The sequence below is a fragment of the Myotis lucifugus genome, unplaced genomic scaffold (genome assembly GCF_000147115.1).
Source record: "Myotis lucifugus unplaced genomic scaffold, Myoluc2.0 scaffold_5, whole genome shotgun sequence".
Taxonomy (NCBI): domain Eukaryota; kingdom Metazoa; phylum Chordata; class Mammalia; order Chiroptera; family Vespertilionidae; genus Myotis; species Myotis lucifugus.
Window position 1 is genome coordinate 14,853,379 of NW_005871053.1, and position 5,885 is coordinate 14,859,263.

Here is a 5,885-nt window from a genome sequence, read left to right on the forward strand (position 1 = left end):
ATATGTACAGATTGTGAAGCTTGACTAATGTATTGTGTAGGAAATGAAAATTTCACTGTGGAAATGGTGAGGTTATTTAATGTTAATGAAATTATGCATTTGTATGAGTCGGTTTGTACTCATTGCAGGTGTTTAAGTGATTTGATTACAACTGTGTTTTATTAGGTAACTCTGGAGAATGAGTTGGAGGGAAGACCAAGAAGGGAGACCAAAGAAAACCATTGCAATATCCGGGAAAAAAAGTTATAAAGATCTGAATGAAGACAGTGGCAGCCATGGGGATGGAGAAGAAAGATACTGAGGAAATGAATCAACAGGTACTTAGCCCGAGAGTGAGGAAAAACCCTGAATCTAGGATTTTTAATTTGGGAGACAGCATGGATGATACCATTAACCAAAGTTAGAAATACAAGAGGAAGCTTAGATATGGAACCATTCAATGGTAAATATTGAATGCCTACCAGGTAAGAGTATAAGATTCTAAGGATACAAGGATGCCATCTTGTCGTCTGAATATTCAATGCCTGGTAGAGGAGCTTATAGTCAAAATCTGTATGCAGATACACAATTCCCTTCATCAAAGCTACTTTTAAGAGTATAGAATTTCTCTCAGTGACCTGATTAAAGGTTAAGAAAGAACAAAGAGTGACTACCTTTTTCACAATAAAGTTTCAAATCAAGAATACTATCAATTGAAGTTAATTGTGATACTCAGATATGAAAATTATATGAAAGTGTTCTATGCAGACTAAAATCATGATCCAGATCACAAAATCCACCTCCATGCTTTATCTGAGTCATACAACATGAAGAAATACAAGAAATAAATTTGATTTCTCCTTCAGGCAAATGTTTTAATGAGCTTAGTCTCATGGCTTGATTCTAATGCTAGTGACTGGCTTCTTTGAAATGAGGCATGCATTTTCTTTCTTGTTCATGTAGTCAGCTTCCTATTTAGTATTCATTATTCATGTCTATTTTTATCAAAGAGCACTATTACATGAAACTATGATCCAAGCATGTTGGGTTCTAATTTTTACCTACAGAAGGAAGGAAATTATACATCATTATTACACTGATATGATCATTATGTACACATATGATTATAGTACATATGTGTTCCTTCATATAAGAATGCGGTGCTGTTTAATTCAGGTGGTCAGGTGGTTACACCTGCTTTAGTTTAGAATATCAACATTCCATTGAAGAAAAGCCCTTAGTCTTGTAAATCAACTAGTAAAAACTAGTTTTTATCACAGTCTCAATAAACTCTATCTAAATATTCTAAGAATTTCTTATGTGAATAGCAAACCATATGGAATTAAGAATAGAGAGAAGTGCAAACACATTTTATCGAAATATTATGACCCTTAATAACTTTAGCTGACAATTGTGAATACTAAAGCAATTGCTACTCTTTGGAGGCCATAGCATGCTTTGGATATTTGCCTCTTTACATATTGATAGTTATCCATGGAATGTGCAGTCAAGATGGCTGAGAGAAAAAATGGACCTTCTATTACTACTGTTTTCCAGTCATTCACAGTGAAGTGACTTTAACATTGTCTACGTGGGCTTGTTACATTTTATTTATACAGTATTTATTTTTACCTAGGAAACCATGGCTACATTACTCTATTTCCTCATTACTCTAATTTACTATATTCTATGGCTATTGTGGAATTAGGTAGCAGCAATAAATTTATGGTTCAATGGACTACAAAAAGAATGAGGCCTTTAAATGCAAAGGTATTTCAAGAACCACACTTAAAATAATTAAAACTTAAAATCACCCAAATATATTTAATATATTTATCAGTGTGGTGGACTATCAGACAGCCATTACAATCAGAATCATTACAAGTGTATTAAAACAATAAAAATGTTCACAAAATTAGTGAGAAACTTCACCAAAAATATAAACGATATAATTACAACTAATATGTACAGAAGAAGACTAGAAAAGAACTAAAGGAAATAAGGGATTATGTGTGAGTATAAAGCAATGTACACATTGAGATCTCAATATTTTAAATATTTATAAATATAAAACAATAGGAAATATAGTATCAAAATTATTAAGATCATCATCTCTTAGACATTAAGTAATAGGTGATTTTGACTTGACTTTGGATTTTTATACATTTTGCAAGTGTTCTGTTTCCAGTGACCGTCCGACTGGCATTTAAAAATAAGAATATTATTTAAATAATTTCAACTGCTGTGAGCTCAAGCTTTTAGAAATCAAGGAAGTTGAACTCTGCCTCCACACGCCACCCTTCAGCTGGATTTATTGCTTGGTGCCAGGCTCCCTAAAGACATGTTTGCTTTTGATTGATGAACAGACACCTTTTCAACATTTTTTTTTCAAGCAACCACACACTATGATGTTCTTCTAATTCGCTTTCGAGGTACTAAAAGGAGATTCTATATATTCTCATTCTTTCTCTAAGTGGCAGTGGACCAAAAAGGGTGATTGGATGTGGCACAATAAGGTGTCAGTAAGCAATACTACTCTGACCCAGCTGCTGAGTCCTACATTACCATTAATTATTTTGCTTGCCTGGAGGACAGAGATTGTATTTTTACCAAAAAAATATTTGTGAGAACACTAGAGGAATGTAATACATGTTAAAATTGGGGGAAGAACTTGAGAATTAAAAGAACAACAACCCAGGAGCCAGACATTATATAGTCCCAGCTGAAATTTAACAGCAGAAAACCCTGAGGTGAAAGCATCTAATTGGGAAAATATTAGTGTCTTCATACTAAGTCTTCCTTTGCTGGAGGGTGCCTGCGATGCACGCGCCCAGCTGTTGAACCCTTGCTTTCTTGCTATTCCAGAGAGACATGATGTTGAAGACTTCTGAACCTAAACACACTACAGTGAGTTTTGTTCGCGTTATTAATTGTATACTGGAAAAGAACCAAACACAACATAGCTGGAGAGCGTTTCTTAGGCAACAATTTGAGGGCAACTTTCAATATGTGTTGACCAATAAATCCTTGACTAGAAATAGGAGAGACTGGAATAGAAGCCCATTCTCTATCCATAACACAGTATTAACTGTAAGATGGTTTTCTGATTTCTTACAATCACTTCTTCCCTTCATCAAGTAAACGCTTGCTCCCTAGTTAAGTCTCAGCTTAAAATTTCCTCCCCCTCCCCCCCTTTAAAGCCTATCTTCATATCCTTTACACATAGGCAGGAAAAGGTCATTCTTTCTCTCTCTTCCATGTTTTTTTGTTTATTACTCTACTATACATTATACATCAAACTGTATTAAGGTGTTTGCATTTCTAGAAAGATACCAGTAAGCTGAGATCACACACATAAAGCCTCTACCTTATTCATATTTATATCCTTAAAGGCTACGACAAGGATACAATGAGAGATGCTCAATGTTGTTGAACAAGTTCTTGAGAAAGTGTATTTTAGAATATAGACATAAAGTGACACAAGCTTTCGACAGTGTCTTTAGAATGTTCGATAATGCTGGTAACATGTAGATTGCTATTCAGAGGACAGGGTTATTGTTTGACACTGCTTCCAGCTTGTGCTTTTTGAGCTTGTCCAAATAACAAACAGATGAAAAGCTAGCGGCACTGCACACCATTCCTCCACCCACCCCTCACAACAGGGTTATGAGAATTGGACCAGACAGGGTATCTTGAAATTTTCTCTGTTCCACAACAAGTAACACATTTTCAGTCTTGTTAAAAATTCCTCCAACTTATAAAACTTCTCGGGCCTTTTCCTCAAGCACCAATCACCATTACTACCGTCTTTGACAACATCCCACCCCCCTTTCCTCTTTTTCTTTCAAATACAGAAAATATGTGCTTCAACTGTTTCACGTTCAAGCGCAGTCCCTGTGATTTTGCATGTAGTATTCAATTATCTAACAGTCCCTGTGAAGTCACAGGTAGATTTCTTTTAGAGAACAGACACTTGCACATCCTGGAGAATTGTGTTCAGGCTTCACTAATAGGCCTTCACAAGCATTTTCACATTTTGGATCAGCACATCTGCTAATATGCAAGCCATTCTACAAATACTCTTTCTATCAACAGAAGCTTCCTGTCAATTAATGGCATGTGTTAAACAAAACTGGGTAAAGATAGGCTACAATGTCCATGTGTTAATATTACATATAGAAGAGCTTTTTATTTATATTCAGCCAGCATTAATTTCACTGGACTTTAACAGTCATTAGCATAAGACATGCTTATTGAGACATTGATTGATAATGTGAACCTTTTCCCCCCACCGATAAACCTACAACAGATGGACCTGAAAGAAAAGGGGTTTACAAAGTAGAAATTCTTTTCTAAGTTTTTGTCCATCACATTTGTCTGTTCTTTCCACTTTAGCATAGGACATAGGCTGCTGTAGAAAATAGTAATATTTCAGTGTAGTTGTGGAGAATTTCCTAGGACAAAAGAGATTATAACGTAGCCTGTATTGAAGTAATTTTATAAACATTGGCATTAAATTTAAACAAGAGAGAGTAAATGTAATTTTATAATATTTGCAGAGAGGAGAAAACCCAAATGAACAGTTCATTTTTGAACTTAGTGAATATATTGCCAAAATGAAAATGACATTTTGGAGAATATCAAGAACAAAGAACAATCAGAAGAATCATTACTGAGTTGGAAAAATAAGTAATTACGATTGGAAATAAAGGAAAAGGGATCTCAAACATTCTCTCTTTATGAGTCCTATTTCATATGGCCTTTTAAAGGGGGTTTGTGCTGCCTAATTTGAATTTATTCAACCTTTTGATGGACTTGAATTTTCTCCTGAGATGCTTGAAACCTTTTCTTCCATCCTTAAATAACCATGCAAGGTAGAAGGACCACTTATAACTTTACCCCATTTTACTAATGGGGAAACTAAGGCATAAATATTTCAAGTGGCCACTTCCTTAGCTTAAGCTAATGTTCTTTTCACTCAAGTATTTTGGCTTTTTATTATTTTAGTGCAGAAATATATTTGACATGTAGTAGTTCTTAGTAACTAATATAAGAAATTAAATTTTTCCTTTTATATATTAGGTAAATAGTGTTTAAAGGAATGTTAAATGGACAGCTATAACTAAATATAAAAAAATAGCAATTTTAATCTCTTAACTGTTCAAGTTTCAGTGAGCCAAACCACATCATGAACACTAGTGCAACGAACAGTTTAGAGATTATAGACAGATGACTGATGGAGTATATATGACAGCCAAGTGCATAAAGGGGAAAAGTTCAACATATGGACCTGCATTTCATATCTGATCAAGTAGTCAACAAAATTACACATAGATACTCTGAGCTCTGCTTTTAGATAGTACTTTATACCTGAGTACTGTGTTGCATTTTTGTGTGTGTGTCAAAGACAGGGTGATTGAATAACACAAGCAAGCTCAGTTTGGTAGCCAATGCTGCAATATGGTAGTCCAGCTCCCGGTGGTTTGTCTGGACAATGTCAGAGGAGACGAGAAGGCTGTGGGCGTAGACGGAATCACTCAGTGAGAACCACATGTCTTAAGGGTAGAAAAAAAAGGTAGTGTAAAGCTTGGGTTGGCTCTGTAGAGTAACATGATAGAAGAGGATTTGGGAAAAGAGATGGACAGGTAAGGATTGTTCACGAACAATTATGAAAAGCGTGGTCAAGGTGAGTGCTAACAAGGGATTTTAACTACCCAATCCTCTTGCTACACAAATGAGCACCATGGGTCATTTTCAAAAATGCTCTACAGAAGTCACTGAGCAATTTCCTCTGCCTCTAGTAGTATATCTATGCTATTTAAAATTGATATTCCAACTTTCTAAATATTTTCTGGAGTCTATCAATTCCACCATTTAACAAGAGGGAAATTTCCAGGTGAAATAAT